At 41.5% G+C, this 19,801-nt stretch overlaps 1 protein-coding gene across 1 annotated transcript in view; it reads right to left on the reverse strand.

Annotated features, from left to right (window-relative positions):
* Positions 1-138, reverse strand: part of SCYL3 (SCY1 like pseudokinase 3) — a 37,918-nt gene extending 37,780 nt beyond the window's left edge. The window contains exon 1 of the mRNA XM_087437848.1: positions 14-138. The gene's annotated coding sequence lies outside the window, so the exon portion shown is untranslated. The remainder of the gene's footprint in view (positions 1-13) is intronic.
* Positions 139-19,801: the final 19,663 nt, after the last annotated feature.

Consider the following 19,801-nt stretch of genomic DNA (forward strand, 5'->3'; position numbering starts at 1 on the left):
CCACTACACTCACAATCTTCTGAGGGCTGGTCCCTCCGACACCATAGAGACGGGTCCGGAAACCGGACAGAACGCCAGCCTTCAGCCCTCCGACGCCACCTCTGAGGCGAACGAACCCGGAACCGAGCTAGAGCGGCCGCCCAGGTGATCCTCAGGCCGGTGCCATCTTGAGTGTGAGCGCCGGAGCCGACCTCGCGTTTTGCTTACTGCTCTTAGCAGCCTAGTTGGTCTGTGAACATGTCCCCTCCCTTGGCCTTCGAGTTGAAGGCGCAGGTTTGTCTTGATTTTAATTTTTAGGCTTTTCTTCCACAGTTTTGATTTCCGCCCGAATCTAAAATGGCCTCCGGTCGCCTCTAACAAACAGTAAAGGGGCGGGGCGGGGAAAAGGAGGACTGTGTGGAAATGGGCGAGGATTTTTAGGAGAGTGACGTTGCTCACCCGCGCAGCCTTGATTGGCTGCGCTGCGTGGGCCGAAGTCGTGCGGAAGGGCGGCTGAAGCTGGGGCAGGTCGTGGTGATTCCGGTTTAACTCTCTGAGAGGGAGAAAGTCTGAAGTTACACTGGATTCGGCAAAGGGTCAAACTGGGGCTGTTAATGTTAATAGTACCTATTATTAATATTAATGGTTTGTATTTAATAGGTGTTGTGAGAATAAAGTGAATATCCGTAATAGTTTTAAAACTACATGATTCAAAGTAAACACACTATTCTTACCATCATCACCACTGCTCCTTACTGCTTCTACAGTCTCAGTTGACAGCTGATCTAAATCTTTTGATCATCTGAAACTTTTAGGTTCTTTCTGGTTGATAACAGTAGCTGAAAGGGTTTAAGATGGATAAGGACTCCCGAATTTCTTCACTAGGTTAAATAAAAGCAAATATCAGACCGAATTTTGTCCCTTATTCAGAAATGTATTAAATATATATTAGGAGGCAGGCACAAATAGTATTTAATCCCTACTATTAGCTTGATGAAGGCCGAGCTCTCTGTCCTAGGTCAGCTCTGTCCTATAGAAAAAATTCGAGCCACATACATATCTGTAATTTTAAATTTTCTACTAGCTGCATTAAAAACAGTAAAAAGAATGAGGTGAAGTTAATTTTAATAACACAGTATATCCAGAAGATTGTCATTTAAACATGCACTCAATATAAACATCAATGAGATATTTTACATTTTTTGTACTGTCATCAAAATCTGATCAGCATTTTTTACAATTTGGACTAGCCATATTTTAATGCTCGATAGTCACATATGGATAGTGACTACCGTATTGGAGAGTGCAGTTCTAGGCGGTCTGACCATCACCTTGGACTACCAAGTTGACAAGCAGAAGTACAGTGCTGCTGAGGCACGATTCTGTTACCGCAGTCAGCATCAGCATCTGGCAACCAGAAATCTTCCAGACCAGTGATAGAGCCAGGACCATTAGGGATGAAGCCTCAGATGGCATCTCCAAAGGCTGAGGACTCCTTGAATTTTTAGACCCTGTTTATTCAGGAGTAGAGAGCATTTTCTAAAGTATTTTAAATAGTTCATCTATCTTGAATTCTTTTGAGAGCCCAACTCTAGAATTCATCATGATAATAAACTGTTATTTTTGCCAATAAAAACCCATTTCTGACACTCACTCTTATAATCAGCAAAGCATCTGGTGTCATCAGAGATCAAGGTGGTTAAAGTATTTGTAGTGCCATCTTTGGAATGTGGCCTTTCTAGTATGATGCTAGCTAACTACCTTGGGAATGTGGATTCCTGATTACTAGAATGCTAGCTGCTTCTAGGCCATAGTTTCAACCAGTTAACACACACGGAATATCACCGTATCCATGCTGAAATAACTTAAAATCAACCACAGACATCATGGCAGCCATGTTGTTGTAAAGAATATTGGCCTGCTTTGTAAACTGTAAACACTATACAAATGTTATAGAACTTATAACCTCTTGTTACAGACCATGTTTATTCCACAGGCATTTAACACACACCTTTTGTGTGTCTTGTACTGTGCTGACCACTAAGAAGAGAAGGAAGAAGACACAATCATTGCAGAAAAGTGGGTTCTAGGGGCCTAAATAAAGCTTTTCATTTTTTTTTAAGTGATTGAGGATGTGCGAGTAGCTTAGCGCTGGGAATGTTATTTTAGTGTTGCAAAGTGCCCTGCCCCACCACCAACATATAAGTTTCAAGCTACTGTGTGTGAAGCTGGATATGAGCTAAATGACTCTACACTTTCCTGGTTACTCTAAGGCTTCCCTGAAATTCGCTCCTTGTTTATTTAGTCAGCAAATACTTTATAAATTCTCACTGTGTGCCAGCCTCTGCTCTAGAGACTGGGGAAACATTGGCAAACAAAACAAGATCAGGGCCGGCTCCGTGGCTTGGCGGTTAAGTGCGCGCGCTCTGATGCTGGCGGCCTGGGTTCGGATCCCGGGAGCGCCCCGAGGCACCACTTCTCCGTCCAACGTGAGGCCGAGTCCCACGTACAGCAACTAGAAGGATGTGAACCTATGACATACAACTGTCTGCTGGGGCTTTGGGGGGAAAAAACTGAATAAATAAAATCTTAAAAAAAAAAAAAAAAAACAAGATCAATTCCCTGCTCTCACAGACCTCATATCTTAGGAGATGAGGGTGAGGGGAGAGATAGATAATAAGCATATAAATGAACAAAGATAAGTTCAGATAATGGTAAATTCTGTGAAAAAATAAAACAAGGTAATGTAGTAATAATTGCAGCTAACAGATGTTAAGTACTTACCATCTGTTAGATACTTCATATGTGTTAATTCATTTAAGCCATACATCAACCCCATTTTACACATGAGGAAACTGATGCACAGAGAGGTTAGGTAAGTTGACCAAAGTCACACAGCTGGTAATGGATAGAGTAGTTTGCCTACAGATTTCATGTTCTTAACCACAGTACCATACTGCCACCCTAATGTAATAGAGAGCTACAGGGGAAGGGAGGAGACAGGAGAGGAAAAGGAGTTAGATGGGCCTTCAAAGGGGGCCTCTTTGAAAAAGTGATATTTGATCTGAACACTGAATGACAAGAAGGAGTCAGTTACGGGAGGACCTATGGGCAAACCATTCCTGGCACAGGGAACAGCAACCAAAAAGGTCCCAAGGTAGGAACTAGCTTGGCATGTTTAAGGAGCAGCAGGAGGGCCATTGTGGCTCGAGTACAGTCAGTGAAGGAGAGAGTGGTTCAGGAGAGGCCACTGAGACAGGTTGGGGCTTGAAGGTCATGGGAAGGCGTTTGGAGCCACTGAGGATTTTAAGGAAGAGAGTAACATCTAGTCTAGAGTTTTAAAAACTCACGCTGGCTATTAGTGGAGAATGGATCATAAAGCAGGGAGAAGGAGAACAGGGAGACAAGTTAGGAGACGTCAGCAATAGCTTTATGCAGGGAATAATTACAACATGGGCTAGGGGAGAAGGAGTAAAGATGGATTTAAGTGGCCAGAAATATATTTTGAGATGGAGTGCCATGGACTGAATTGTGTGCCGTCCCCAGACCCCAACGGCCCTTGCCAAATTCATATGTTAATGCCCTAGCCCCATTTTGAGATGGGCCTTTGGGAAATAAGTCAGGTTAGATGAGGTCATGAGGGGGGGACCCTCATGATACAACTAGTGCCCTTATAAGAAGAGACACCGGAGAGCTTGCTTGCTCTCTGTCGTGTGAGGGCGGAGTGAGAAGGCAGTCATCTCCAAGCCAGGAAGAGAGCTCTCACCAGAAGGGTGAGGGTATAAATGTCTACTGTTGAAGCCACCCAGTCTGTGGCATTTGTTTTGGCAGCCTAAGCCCACTAAGACAGAGAGTTAGTCGTATTGCTGATAAGAGGAGGTGAAGTGAGGAGTCAGGGTTGCCGCCTTGGGTTTTGACTTGAGCAACTGGGAGCATGGTGAAACCACACACGTTTGCAGAACCTGTGAAACATCCAAGTATAGCTACAAAAGTCTGAAGCTCACTGGAGAGGTCTGGTCAGGAGTTAAAAATTGGGGAATCAGGGTCTCATCAGGCTGTAAATATCCTGATATCCTGTGCGCTTCAGCTGTATCATTGACACGGAGATGAACAACTACAGCACAACCCAGTATCTGAATAAATGAACTTTAGAGGTTACCTCTGTGGGAGATCAAGATTTGGCCACCCTGAAATATATCTCTTTACCTTGATTGTTTTCTCTGACAGACATTTGACCTCCCCCACTAACTGCCTAAAGAATTTGACATAGTAATTCCTTCCTGGAACAGATCTTCTATCTGATGGCTGTAATAGAATGTAAAATAGATGTTACAATAGGAAAGGCACCAACAAGCCCATCTTATCAGAAGTTCTGTCTCTCTGGCCACATTCTCTGGATGGCCCTGCGAGGAGTTGCCAGACAAACATTTACATTTATAAGGGAAATCTCCCTTATAAAGGTATCTTGCTCTTTGTATTGGGACAGGGGGGATGACCTCATTTCTAGAAACTTATCAATGTGGAAGGTGAGGCCTTAAATCTGCATAATAACCTTACTCTTGTTTACTGTGCTTTAGTGGTAATCTCCTGTAACTGACTCCCCCCACCCCCAACATCCTCCTTTGTCGTTGGCTAAATATGGTATTTAAGACGAGAATTTCTGCTATTGTGTTGAGAAACGTAGTGTCCCTGCTTTCTCCCATGTATACATGTTATTAAACTTGGTATTATTTTCTCCTGCTAACCTGTCTTGTTAATTATTTGGCCAGCCATAAGAACCTTAAGGGAAAGGGCAGAGGGGAATTTCTCCCTCTTCCCCCACACCTCCTGTCTGTGTAAGATTCTTTTTCCATTATTCAGTGATGTGCTGGTAAATGTTTAACAGCTTATAAAGTTTATTGATATGAAGGATATATAGCACACAATTTACGGATATAATAATAAAATATATAATATTCTTTATTGTAAATTCCACATAGCCAATTGATTCTCACAGTATACTTTCATTGATATTTGCCATACTCTTATACCCACAGCTGACCTATGGTTGCAGTTGGTGAACAACTGTAGTTCTGACATGAATGTTGGTTACTGTTTTCATTTATGTTAACAGTTAAGATGAAAATGAAACAACAAAGACTTTGGTTGGAATTTCATTCATTCGTCAATGATATGAGTTAACTTCTATGCCGAATCTGATAATAGTTTTTGAATAGTAGAAGAATATTTCCTTAATTTTTTGAGCTATCACAATGTAACAGCTGCAGTCAATATGCACTTTTAAGTTTAATTTGCATTAACATTTCCTCATCACTTTATTAACTCTAGACAATCAATAAAACATTAAACAAAGCCCTGATTTGCAGCATTTGCTGATTTCTGTAGTGTGAATAGTCCCACTGTGGCCAACTTCAAGATACCAGTGTGACATCACTGAATGCAGAATTGGGAAGAGATGTGCTCCACCATTATACAGTATTTCCACTGATGGTGCTCAGGGCAAGCTACCCCAGGAAGCACCAGTCTGGTATGTGGATTATTTTGAGCTGAAGACAATAAGGACTCAGAGAACTCAGGAAGAATATTTGAGTTTCCCCTCCCAAACTGCCTAAAGAATTTAAAACAAAAGATCTGTTTCAGGAAGGAGTTATTATCATGCCGGCTATAAAGATAATGTAGGATAGAGGTTACAATAGAAAAGGCACCAACAAGCCCATCATATTGGAAGTTCTGTCTTTCTGGCCACATGCTCTGGATGGCCCTGCGAGGAGTTACCAGACAATCATTTACAAGGGAAGTCTCCATTTGTAAAGGTATCTCCCTCTCTGTATTGGGAAGAGGGGGGATGACCTCATTTCTAGAGACTTATCAATGTGGAAGGTGAGGCCTTAAAACTGCATAATAAACCTTACTCTTGTTTACAGTGCTTTAGTGATAATCTCCTGTAACTGACACCCCCCACCCCCAACATCCTCCTTGTCTTTGGTTGGACATGGTATTTAAGACGAGAATTTCTGCTATTGTGTTGAGAAAACGCAGTGTCCCTGCTTTCTCCCATGTATACATGTTATTAAACTTGGTATTATTTTCTCCTGTTAACCTGTCTTGTTAATTATTTGGCCAGCCATAGAACCTTAAGGAAAAGGGCAGAGGGAGATTCCCCCTCTTCCCCCGACACCACCATAGAGATAACCTCTGACCATAGATAATAAAATATAGTAAAATAATTTTAAAGTTATGAATACTTAGTTTTTCTTACCTTATAAGATAGAATAAAATATAATCTAATTATGAGTTCATATAATTTAATTTTAAATAATGTCTGTGTTGAACAACTGGCTTGCAGAGTTCCTGAACATTTTACAGTCAGCACTCAGGAGCCCGTGTGAGCCGCTCTCATGAGTGGGCTTGAGCAGGCCACTGCCATGATTCCTTTGAATCAAGGTTGGACAAAAAGAGATTTATATAATATCTTCTTTCATATTTCTCTTCTCCAAAAGTAGACATACTTTCAGATTCCACACATGCTAACAAGATATTTATATTTTCTAGTTCTATTTCTCATTGTAAATTAAGAAATTATTTTATTAATCCTTACTTTTATATGCATCAATCTTTTTTGAGTTTATTTTTTCTGCTAGAACTTAATCATAGCTGATGTCCAAGTTCTCAACTCCGGTCCAGCAAAGCTGAGGACTAGACACTGGAATCTAGTATCCCCGGCCATCTGTGGCCACCCTTCAGAGACATGGCTGGGAGGCATGTGAGCCTTCCGCAGGTCCTTGCCGTCTTCATGGTGCAGCATTTTCAAAACCACAGCACCACTTCCTGACCAGAGCCCTTCTAGCTATTTCCCTGTTTTACCTTCACAAAGACTATTTTCCACCTCATTGCGTATTTTCTTCCAACATGGCAGGCTCCAAAGTCAGCAGACCTGGGTTTGGCCCACTTTTGCTGCTCACTGTCTGGAATATCCTTGGGCAAATTCACTTTGCTCAACCTCCATGTTCTCAGCTGCAAACTGGGGATTCCAGTAGTACCTACCTCCTGGCATTTTGTGAGGGTTAGATCAGGTGAAGCGTGTCAAGGGCAACCCCACGTCAAACATTCAGTAAATACTAAATGCTGTTATTGCCGTTCTGTGACCAGCCCAGGCCCCGGGGTGCACGGTGTCTTTCATCAGGGGTCTCATTCCCTTCACTCTGGCACCTTTGCCTTTCCACGGCCTTAGGGGGGTGCAAAGCCCCAACCTGTGAGTCGCATATTTGCCTGCGAGTTTCATTTTATCTTTTTAAAAAATTATATTTTAATGGCTTCTGTCTCTCCTGCTATGATGTAAGTTCCACAAAGATAAGGATCTCTGTTTGTCTTGTTCCTTGATCTACCCTAAGTGCCTAGAACAATGCCTGGCCCATTGTAGGTTCTCAACAAATATCCACTGATAGCTAAATGAAGGGAAGTGTGGCCAAGAGAGACACCAGTCTGTTAACAGTCACCATGTGGGGTGGGGGAGGGGATTACTTTTTTTCATTATATATCTGTATATTGCTTTATATGTTACAGTGAGCATATGTTACTTTTGTACTTTTAAAGACAATTTAATAAAGGAATGAGGAACTGAAATGTAAATTTGGTTTGGAAGTTCTTGTGGTCTTACATCTAATAAAACAGTGCTCACAGTTCCTTATGTGGTCACGAGCTTGCAGGTGGGGATGTGTAACAGCAGCTGCACAGCATTTAATGAGAAAGACAGAGGGAGACGGCACAAGCACGTTTCCTGATGAGGTGTAGGTGGCCGTTGAGTTAATGTTACATACTTAAGGCAAGAAATAGTGACATGTGATCCTCCGCTAGTTTCTTCTAGCTCAGGACAAGTTAAAAACTCTTTGCTGTTTCTTTAAAAAAAAAAGTCCCTGTTCCTTCCTATACCACTCCCATGAGTCTTTCTCAAAGACTCTCAGGGCTACATGTCTCCTGAGTGACTTCCCTCCTCCCTGCAAACACTCATCCCTAGTCTAAGTTGTAAGTCCGGGACGCAGCAGCTAGATTGGGCAACTGAGTGCCTGTGGGACAAAGGGGCTCCGTGAAGAATCCGTCCCATGGTCAGCAAACGTGTTAAAAGCAGCGAAACAAGCAGATCCCAAAGATTTTAGATCTTCTCTTACAAGCTTTTGCCCTCACTTTTGGTACTAAAGTTTCTTAAAAATTATTTTCCCTTTTTCTCACAGCAACTGTTTTCTTCACCCATCCTTTTGATTCTTTCATTTAACTTCTTTTTCCCAACTTTTACTTCTTTTTCATTTACTTCTTTTCCCCACTGTATGGAGTAGAGTCCCTTAGGCATGAATTCTTCAGTCCAGTGTCATTGGTGCACTGTAGGCCACACCAGTGGGTACTACCAAGTGGACGGGAAAGACGCCTGTGTCACAAAAGCGCAGGGGCAGCACCACTGCTGCTTCCCACTGCTGTGATAAGAGACAGGAGAGGAAGAGGAAGAGTGTATTTGCCTTTCTTACCTTCTCTAAGAAACATGAAAGCAAGAAAGACCTCAAGGAATCATGTAGGAATGTGCTGAAATCAGAGCAGCCCTAAAGCAAGTATGTAAAGGGCATTTTAATAATGGGAAACAGACCAAGGAAGGGTAATTAGATTTTACATGAAAATGTGATCACACCAAAAGAGTTTCAGGGAGAGAACAACTAAAACAGAAGGAGATGCCGTAAGGTTAACTCTCAGAACAAAGGCAGGGCTGGGGAGTGAGTTTGGTCAGGTCTCTGACGGGGACTCAATTCCTTGGTGCTCTTCTGCTTCTCATGGTAGTAAACACATCATCTACTTAGGTAGGTGTGTGCATTTGGATCTTTACTAAGTCTTCATTTTGAGTACTTTAGTGCTGCCACTCTAGAGAGGCTGGAGTGATAAATGGATAAACAGACTGGTCTATCCAGACAATGGAATAGTATTCAGCCATAGAAAGGAATGAAGCGCTGACACCTGCTAGAACATGGAGGAACTGTGAAAACGTTATGCTACACGAAAGAAGCCAGACGTGAAAGGCCGTGTATTGTATGATTCCACTTATATGAAATGTCCAGGGTAGGTAAATCCATAGAGACAGAAAGTAGATTAGTGGTGGGTAGGAAGGAACGAGGAGTGACTGCTAATGGGTATGGGGTCTTTTTGGAGTGATGAAAATGTTCTGGAATTAGATAGTGGTGATGGTTGCACAACCCTGTGAATATACTAAAAACCACTGAATTGTACATTTTAAAACGGTGAATTTTATGGTATGTGAATTATTTCTCAAAAAAAGCCCATGTGATGTGTGTGAGCATACACACGTGCACGTGAAGGGGAATGGATGTCATAGTCATTAAGTCATCATGCAACAGCTGTAACAAAAGGGAACTCGATCTCAATAGCAGGGCTTATATTCTATGTTATTAAAAGTCAAGTGTGAGAAAAACTGAAATTTAATTGGGAATAGTCATAAAGCCAACATTAGAAATGTTAAAAAACAACAAGTTGCTAGACTTAACTAATTTCAAGGAGAAATGATTCATAGGCTTGACTTACCTTTCCCAAGTATTTCACTGCATTTCTGGAGTTTGCAGGTACGTGAGCTCCCCAAACTTGTATGGGTCTTCTCTTCAAAAATCACTGAATTAAAACTGATTCCTTCAGCCCAGGTTTGGAAATAAATGAGCTCTGAAAGTGAACTGAAAGGCAAGCATCTCCTTAATTTGCCCTCCTGGAGTCTGGGTCTGAATGGGCAGCTGCACGTCCCAGCTGGTGCAAGCCGTTCTATTCGTGCTCTGTGGGGTCAACTTCCCAGTCACGCACAAGCGCAGGGCTGATTACACAGAGAACTTGAAACGCGGGTAAATTGTAGGTAAGGAGGAAAAAGTGCTGAACTCATAAGGTGTTTATTCTGCTTTCAAGTAGCAGTTACCAACCTCCAGATTCCAGAATCACTTACCTCAGTTCCCGAAACTACCAACCTAGTAAAATTACGAGGCTTGGAAGAGAAGAGGAGTAGACGAGGTAATGTACACGTTAGACATTTCTTCCTACAAGTTAATTAACTACAGGGTTTCTATATTAAGCTGTCATGAGGATCAAATAAAAGTATTTTTTACCCTGCAAAGCCTCATATAATGGACCTCTGGTAATCAAAATATTTCTAAATGTTCTTGAGAGATTATGGTTTGTAGTAACTGAAAATTTTGGTGAGAAATGAATTTAAATTATACGCACTACAGGGTGGTGGTATGTTGTTCTTTATTGCCCTTCACTTAGGTAATATCTTATGAATATTCCTACCTGTGGAAAATGCTAGTGTTGGTGACAGATGTGAAGAGAAAGTGAAGAGGTTTAAGGAAGTCGTAGTACTTGTGATCTGAAGATTTGTATGGGCCTTTGGATATATTCCTCTCTGATATACTTTATGTTACTTATCAATTGCTGCATAACAAACCATCACACACTTAGTAGCTTCAAACAACACCGTTTATTTTGCTCACAAATCCGCAGAGCTTGGCAGGGCAGCCCATCTTGGCTCACGTGGCATCAGCTGGGTGGCTTGAGTGCTGGGGGCTGGAATCATCTGAAAGCTTATTCACCTCTAGCAGGTGATGCTGGTTGTCTGCTGGGCCCTCACCTGGGGCCATTTACTGCAACACCTTTATGTGGCCTCCCTGTGTGGCTTGGCTCTCGCACAGCATGGCAGCTGGTTTCAAGAGAACAGGCGAAAGTGAAAGTATTTTTATAACTTAGCCCAGGAAGTCATGCAGCATCATTTCTACTTCAGTGTATTGGTTGAGACAGTTAAGAAAGTCCACCCAGGTTCAAAGGGAAGAGACATAGGCTCCATTAATAGATGGGAGGAGTGTGAATATCACTTTGTAAGATGAGCATGTGGGATGGAATATATTGGGGCTGCCATCTTTTGAATATATAATCTGTCACATTAGCCCCAAACTCAGAGGCTTAAAACAACAACAATTTATAATTTTCCACAGTTTTTTGGTTGACTGGGTGGTCCTTCTTCTGGTCTTGCTGGGCTCACTCACGTGACTGCATTCTGGTCACAAGTCAGCTGGGGTGGAGGTCAACTCAGCTGAGACAGCTGGATGGCTGGGCTTCTCTTCCCAAGTGTTTTCACAGCATGTCAGTCTCAGGGAGCACTCCACAAAGGCCAAGGCAGAAGCTGCAAGGCTTCTTGAGGCGTAGGCCCCAGACCCACACATCACTTCTGCCACATTCTGTCAGTCAAGACAAGATACAAGGTGAGCCCAAATTCAAGAAGTGAGGAAACAGAGACCATCTCAAGATAGAGGAGCTGAAGAATACCATGGCCGTCTTTTTCGGTTAATAGCATTGCCTTATGGCCACAATTATTTACACTCCGTCCACAGGTAAAATATGCTCACCTCCTCCCCCAAAAGTCTCATACCCTTATGGCATTAGACTCTGTTGTGCAGTGCAGGATCTCATCATCAAAATCATATTGAGGTGAGGATGAGGCTCCATGAGTGTAGTTTTCAGGTTCTCCTCTAGAACAGCTTCCTCGTGATTCAGAGATCTGTGAACTGAGAGAAGTTTTCTGCCACCTTACCCCGCCTCCACCCAATATAAAATGGTGAGACGGGGACAGGATAACCACAAGGACACTGCCACTCAAAAGGGGAGCAGTGGGAGACATGCAGCACTTACTGGTTCATAGCAAATCTGAAATCCTGCCAGGCACATTGCCTAGTTCCCTTTACTCTGGGGTCAGGGAATGTGCCTTAGTTAGGACCTAGTATTGCTCCTTGGGAATGCTTTCCTTCCATTCCCAACTGTCAGCTCAGCTGACCTCTAGCAGCTTCAGGCCCCACACAAGACACAGAAGAAACAGCTTTTCCTAGACTTCTCCACCAGCTCCTACAGTTGTATAAGCTCTATCTCTATAATGAATTCCATATGCTATATCACTCAGAGTAGATGTTTTTCTGATCAAACTGACTGATATGAGACCAATTAAAAATAGCTGACTCCATTAGTCCCAGAATTTTCTTTAGTGGTATTACTCTCTGTGGACTTTGGATCTTAGATCTGTGGATGATCCCTATAGGGTCAGGAAAGGAGCAGCAGCCACTGGTGTGATTTTGATGTAATGAATTCCAGGGGACACAGACAAATTTATATCTTTAGGAAAAAAACCACTTTCTATCTAGTTGGACCTGAGTTGAAAGGCCTCATGGGTCTGTTGCCTATAACTATAGCCACAAAGCTTCTAATTATATTTGGATCAGAAAAAACTCTGAACAGTCCAGAATGATCGCCTAAATCTCAGCTGAATTAAAATAACAATGGTACTTTAAGGAAAGGGTCAAACTATTACACTCTCAGGCAGGTGGCAAGGCAAACACTGGTCCTCCCTTCTTCTAAGGGATGGCTCTGTCAGTTGAGATCAGAGGGGAGCCTCTGCTAAAATGACACAGCCCTGGTAAGATTGACAGTGGAAACACAGACTGCTCGAGGGTCAAGGATAGCAATGGCACCATAACCTGGAATTAGGTTAAATGCTAGGCTTCTGCCTTCCCCCTGATGATTCCCTCATGGGACCAAGCTAATTGGCACAGTATGCTTAGCTCCAGGCAGTCTCAATGCAGACAGAACAGGAAGCCAAGTGATTGGTGGGCTGTAGCTAATGGACTGGCCATGTGGTCCAGTAGATGGAAACAAAATGGCTCGATAGTTAATGAAAAACCAGTTTGGGAAAAGGGACCATCAGAAGCGCTGGTGTTATGTGTAGATACTCCATTGATTAGGGAGAGGTTTCTAAATATAATAAAGAAATAGATGCTCTAACTTGAACAATAAGCATATAAAAAGGACACCTGGGGTAACAGGAGTTCTTTCCATCACTGATTCTGTTCGTGGAAGTGTTTGGAAGGTGGGCTCAGACAACATCCTGTGAGTTGGACATCACCCTTATAAGAAATTAAAATGAAAAAAAAAAAGGGATCTAAATGAGTGAAAGCCAATAAAATATACTTTAATTTAGTGTCCCAGCTTGTCAGACATTATAAATAGGTCCTAGGGCTCCGAGGGGAATATTTTCCAGGTAACATGGTAGATGGATTCTATAGAACCTCTGATGAAAGTAACAACAGCCGGTGCTGACTTACTGCCCTATGCTTGTCCTCGGGGCTCTGGCTGAATTTGCTTCTGCCATAGTGACTTGCCAAAATGCGATAAAAAGGTTGGGAGAATTTTGGGAAAGATATGCAACCCCTGAGACTATTGATCTTGACCAGGAATCTCTTTTATACCACAAATCTATTCAACAATGAACAAGTAACATGGTCATTCAATGGAATTTTTATTTTTGTTTTCCTTAGAGTTGATTGTCACTGGAATAATAGAATGATAAGAAAGGCCTATTTAAAAAGACAATTGAGGAAACACCTGGGACTGGAGTTGATTCTAAATGGTCAAAAGAGTCAAACCCATAGGTTAAGGAACTAAATGAAGAGTATTAAGAGGGCGCTGCACCGTCTGGGAGACAACGGGAGATGATTCCACACTGCATCAAATAATGATACCCACCCAGACACAGAAGAGAAGCAGTGACTTAATTTTCAGAAAGGTTTGTGAGGTCCCTAATTGCATTTAGTTTTTGTTGTTTTTCCCCTCTAGCTGCTGGGACTCAGTGGATACTTTCCCCAGCCAAAGGTGAAGCATCGTTGGGAGTCGTCCTTCCAATGAGAAAATTACCTTGCCCAATAGGGAGGAGGGCTATTTAGGCTAATCCCTTCCATTAGCATCAACTACTTACTTTGCAGGACTAGAGGCCTGCTTATTCAAAGAGAAAGCCTTGCCTAAAAGAAAAGCAAGTAGTAGTGAAGGCAGAAGCAGAAATAGGTAACTGAGGGCCTCAGTGACTCACCCCTGGTGAACATGAACAAGCTAAGAAAAAGACAACACTAAGATATAATAGAAAATAGTTATATTTGCCCTTTTGTAACAATTTTGGCTACATTGTTACACTACACTATTAACTGTATTAGGGATGATGACAATACTTATGACCAGTTGTGCAACTCAGCCCCCATTTGTGATGATCATTAGGATGGTTGATTTTGTGTATGTTGTATTGTGTGCCTGTAGGTATTCAGGCTGGTACATTTTGCTGTGGCTACTTTTAAGTCAACTAATGAATTTTATGTGGAAGCGGAACCCCTGTGTCCTGGTGCAGGAACATCACAACATCAGCATCTGCCACATGTGCTGCAATAAGTGATACAGATACAGCATCTACTAGCCCAGGAATGTCATGGTGACAACACCCCTCCTCCCCACGTCCTTTGGACGGTGACCTGTAACTTAGGTGAATGGACAAGCACACAGGCATTTAAAACATGCTGCACGTGGGCGTCCCTGTATATTTACTGGTTTCAGACACTAAGGATATGCCTATCAGTTAGTTTCCTATAAACCAGCGATTCTCAATCCTAGCTGCAAAATAAAATCACCTGGGGGAAACTTTAAACCATAATGATGCTTGGGCTCCAGTCCCAGAGATTATGATTTAATTGTTTGAGTTGGAGTTTGGGCACCAACATTTTTAAAAAAGCTCCTCAGATGATTCTATTGAATGCATACTAGTGTGAAAAATAGGACTAACACTATGAACTAATGCAGTGGTTCTCAAAATGTGGTCCTTGGATCAGAAGCAGCAGCATCACCCGAGAACTTGTTAGAAATGCAAATTTTGGGGCTCCATCCCAGACCTACTGAATTGGAAACACTGGCATGTGGCCCAGCAAGCCCTCCGGGTGATTCTCAGGTAAGCCAATGTTTGAGAACCATTGAACTAGTGAAATGATTTGGTGGAGTTTGAGCAAGCATCATTTTATTTCTACTAATGGGTGAGAAAGACAATTATCTCAAACCTGAGCTGGGGCAGAACTTTGTGGTCTGATGTGATTATTTGCTCTTTCTGAGAGGAAATTAGTTTTCCTGAAAAAAACTGATAAACTTCCGTAAGAATTAAGATTTCTTCTGGAGGGCCACAGTTAGCCACATAGCTGTTCAACTGGCCTGATAATACTTAAGCAGAAATTCTTCTCTTTCACCTCTGCCTCCTCCTCTTTCTCCCCACTTTCCCTTTCTTCTTCCCCTCCCTCCCCTCCCCTCTCCCTGCTGTAAGTGATTCGTAGTAGGTGCTTCTAGGCCCGAGACCAGGAGGATAAGGAATATTTGTCCACTAGATACACTTCCTTTGTGTAGATCCATATTTCATCTGGTGTCATTTTTCTTCTGCCTGAAAGACTTCCTTTAACATTTTTGTAGTGTGGGTCTGCTGGTGATAACTGCTTTCATTTTTGTATGTCTGAAAATGCCTTTTTTTCACCTTCATTTTTTTTTTTTTTTGGTGAGGAAGGTTGGCCCTAAGCTAACATCTGTGCCAATCTTCCTCCTTTTGCTTGAGGAAGATTGTTCCTGAGCTAACATCTGTGCCAACCTTCCGGTTTTGTATGTGGGATGCCGCCACAGCATGGTTTTGATGAGCAGTGTCTAGGCCTGCGCCCGGGATCTGAACCTGTGAACCCCGGGCCGCTGAAACAGAGAGCGCAAACTTAATGACTACACCACCGGGCTGGCCCCTCACCCTCATTTTTGAAAGATATTTTCACTGTGTATAGAATTCTAGGTTGATAATTTTTTCTTTCAGTACTTTAAAGATGTTGCTCCACTCTCTTTCTGTTTACATTGTTTCTGATGAGAAATTTGGTATCATCCTTATCTTATTCTTCTTTGTATGTGCCTTTTTTTTCCTTACCTCAAGTTGCTTTTAAGATTTTTCTCTTTATCACTGTTTTTGAGCACTTTGGCCAACAGAGATTATAAAACACCAGTCGAACACAGTGTGAATATATATGGATGTACAAGTAAACTTATTTCTACACCCTTTGGCATATGCATATTGTTATGGATTGAATTGTGTCCTCTCCAAAATATATGTTGAAGTCCTAACCCCCAATACCTCAGAATGTGACCTTATTTGGAAATAGAGTCTTTACATAGGTAATCAAATTAAAATACAGCCATGTGCCACATGTTTTGGTCAAAGACAGATTGCATATACAATGGTGCTCCCATATGATTAGTACCATATAGCCTAAGTGTGTAGTAGGCTATACCATCTAGGTTTGTGTGAGTACATTCTGTGATGTTTTCACAATGACAAAATCACCTAATGACACATTTCTTAGAAGGTGTCTCCATTGTTAAGTGATGCATGAATGTAAGGTCTTTGGGTGGACTTTAATCCAATATATCTTATAAGGACTGGTGTCCTTATAAGATGAGGAAATTTGGACACAAAGACAGACATGCAGAGGGAAGATGATACGAAGACACAGGGAGAAGACAACCATGATACTGATACTGGAGAGCTGCATCTATAAGCCAAGGAATGCCAAGGATTGCTGGCAATCACCAGAAGCTAGGAAGAGGCAAGGAAGGATTATCTCATATAGATTTCAGAGGAAGCCTGGCCCTGCTGACACCTTGATTTCAAAGTTCTAGTCTCCAGAACTGTCAGGCAATACATTTTTGTTGTTTTATACCATCCAGTTTGTGGTACTTAGTTACAGTAGGCCTAGGAAATGTATGTTTCTTATATGTGGTTGATTTGGAGAATTGCACAGGTCCCACTCACTCAGCCTCCCTCTGCACAAACAAGTTATGGGATTCCATCAGGCCCAGCAGTCCATGTCAAGTACAGCATTCCAGGTCTGGAGTCCTGTTAGTCCTGCACTATTCCACTTCACAGGGAGCCCTGCTGCTTGAGCTAACTCCAAGTTTTGCTAGACTGACCATTGGAACACGGTGGCTACTGCCTCAGAGTGAGTTTTTAGTACAAAGAGACTAGTCCCTGAAACCAGGGAACCACCAAGTTGAGACCAGGCCAAATAGCCAATCCTCTCAATTATGAGCTAAACAAATGGTTGTTGTTTTAAGTCACTATGTTGGAATGGTTTATTAAGTAGCAAAAACTGATAGACCCCTCTAATAATGCCTTTGCCTTAAAGTTTATTTTTTTCTTATATTAGTATATTTACTCAGTCTCTTGTACTTGAGTGAGTTTAACTGAATATATAATTGTAGGTCAGCATTTATTTTCTATCAGCTCACTGAAGATATTCTTCTACTGGCTATTTGCTTCCACAGTTATTGAGATCTGTTGTCAGCCTAATTCTTTGTAAATATTCTTTCTCTCTGGCTGTTCCTGTTTTTCTTTGATATACTGCAGTTTCATGTTGGTGCATCCAAAGGTGTGTGTGTGTGTGTTTCCTGTCTTGGGATTTGGTGTTCTTCCTTGCTATGGTCTGAATGTTTGTGTCCCCACAAAATTCATATGTTGAAACCAAACCCCCAAGGTGATGGTATTAGGAGGTGGGGCCTTTGGGAAGTGCTTAGGTCATAAGGGTGGAGCCCTCATGAATGGGATTAGTGCCCTTATAAAAGAGGCTACAGAGAGATCCCTTTCCCCCTTCCACCATGTGAAGACACAGTGAGAAGGTACCATCTATGAACCAGGAAGTGGGCCTTTACCAGCCACCACACCAAATCTGTCAGCACCATGATCTTGGACTTCTTAGTCTCCAGGAGTGTGAGAAATAAATGTTAGTTGTTTATAAACCCCCCAGTCTTTGGTATCCTGTTCTAGCTGTCTGAATAGCCTAAGACACTCATTTTGAAGATATCTTTTGTTAATTTGGAAAATTATCTCTTCAAGTACTGCCGCATCCCTTTATTCTCTTCTAGAACTTCCATTCTATATTTGATGCCCCTTAATTTCTCATATTCCTATCTCTTTATCTCTCTGTGATGCATTCTGGCTAATTTAAAAAAATCTAGCTTTATTTCCTCTTGAACTGTGTCTAATTTGTTTAACTCATCCATTGAAATTTAAATATTAATGTATTCTATTTCTAGAATTTTTAGTTGTCCATGTGTCTTATCCTTCCCATTTGTCTTTTATTTCTTATGTTTTTAATTCCCTCTCTCTTAAATATTTTAAACACATTTTAAAATATTCTCTATATGAAAATTTCAATATCTGTGGTGGAAAGGTGCCTCATTTTTTGTTTTTTTTCTGCTGTCTGTCATCGTGGCTTGTTTCCTCATGTGTTTTGTAATTTTTCCCTGTGAGCTCACATTCAGTTGATCTTAATCTGTGAGAATCCTGTAAACCTGGGTTGAAGGTACATTCCTCTAGAGAATATTTGTATCTGTTTCTTCCAGGTGCTCCAGAGTTTCCAATACTATACAGATGGTGTAAATTTGAACTCCAAATTCAAAGATGTTCAAACATGTTTGACTTCTCAGGGGAGACTTCTCTCTCCTCACCCAAAGCCTACCTAGGCCAGATGGGTCATTTTTTTTCCTAAGAGATTTTTCTCACTTAAGAATATTCATCTACTTCACAAAGCAAAAACAAAATATTTAAAAAAACACAAAATTTATTGTGCAGTATTTTTGAGTTCTAAATCCATCCCTCACCAAAAACAACTCTATGGGTCAGACTCCACTGTATTCTGCCACTTAATGTTAGAAATCAGAGGGCAGTCTGTTTCTTTGAAGGTATTTTGTCTTTCTTTTCAGGATTCTTATGGAAATTTTAATTCATGTTTCACAAGAACTTTTCCAGAATATGTCAAGATAGATGTCAATATCCATTTAAAAAAATGGCTCCCATATTGTAAGGAAAAAATCCTCAAGAATGTTGTCTTCCAATATCTTTGGCTGTTGCTCCTGTACCTTTTTAAAATGACTCTTTTATTGGAACATCGACTAGCCAAATGTTGGTGCTCAAATTTTTGTCTTCTATATTATTTTCTTATTTAATCTATATTCTTTTCCTATGCTGAGAAGGCATAGGAAAGCTGAGAGAGCTTCTCAAATTTATTTTCCGTATCACTGATTTTTTTCAGTATTATTAATTCTATTCTTTAATGCCTATTTCAGGGAAGTGTTTATTCTAAGTAGTAGGAAGGTTCTGCTGTCCTCCAAAGGGAACATATACTGAAGCCTAATGCATTATCACTTCAGTTTAGTAGACTTGCAAGTACCTGGCTAGAATGTATATATGGGATTTTAGAAATCTGAGGAGACACCAGTATTTTCTAAATTCCCATTAAACTAGCAAAAGGACACAAAAGAACACAACTTAGCTCACTGAAAACCTCAATGTATCCTTGATAAAATTTGAGAAGCTTGCCAATAACCAGGACACTTGACTAGATTTTGGAAAAAACCCTCCAGGTACCACTTGGGAAAAAGTAGGAGGATCAGTTGATATTTCTCTCTTATTCTTTGTTGCATAACTTAAAGTACAAAGAGTCTATAAAATCCTGAAGACCACACAGAAGTAAAAATCTTGTAACAAGAAACAAAGCCTCTGAAAGTAGGCCTTCAACTGGGTTGAAGAGAAACCATTCTCTTTTCTGTGGGACCTCCTGAGAATGCGGCTTCGTGTTTGAGTGCTACAGATTCTTGGCACATTCCCGGCGGCATGAAGCAAGCTCTGCCAAGTGAGAGCCTGTGATTGTCGGCTCCGATCACAGCGACCACTAATAACAGAAGCAAGTTTGTTTGTGCGATGTACTTCATCTATCATTTCTGAAGTCTCTATAAAGTTATGATAAAATGCATAGCTTCAGTTCTGTTGTGCTGTGGGGAAGCAAGCAATAGGTGCGCCACACATATGGAAGGGGAGAGGAACGGGTAGAGCAGTGTTCTCTTCCCCACGTCCTGAGTGGAG

Source organism: Ceratotherium simum, chromosome 2, assembly GCF_057802395.1.
Source record: "Ceratotherium simum simum isolate JZ-2026a chromosome 2, ASM5780239v1, whole genome shotgun sequence".
Classification (NCBI taxonomy): Eukaryota; Metazoa; Chordata; class Mammalia; order Perissodactyla; family Rhinocerotidae; genus Ceratotherium; species Ceratotherium simum.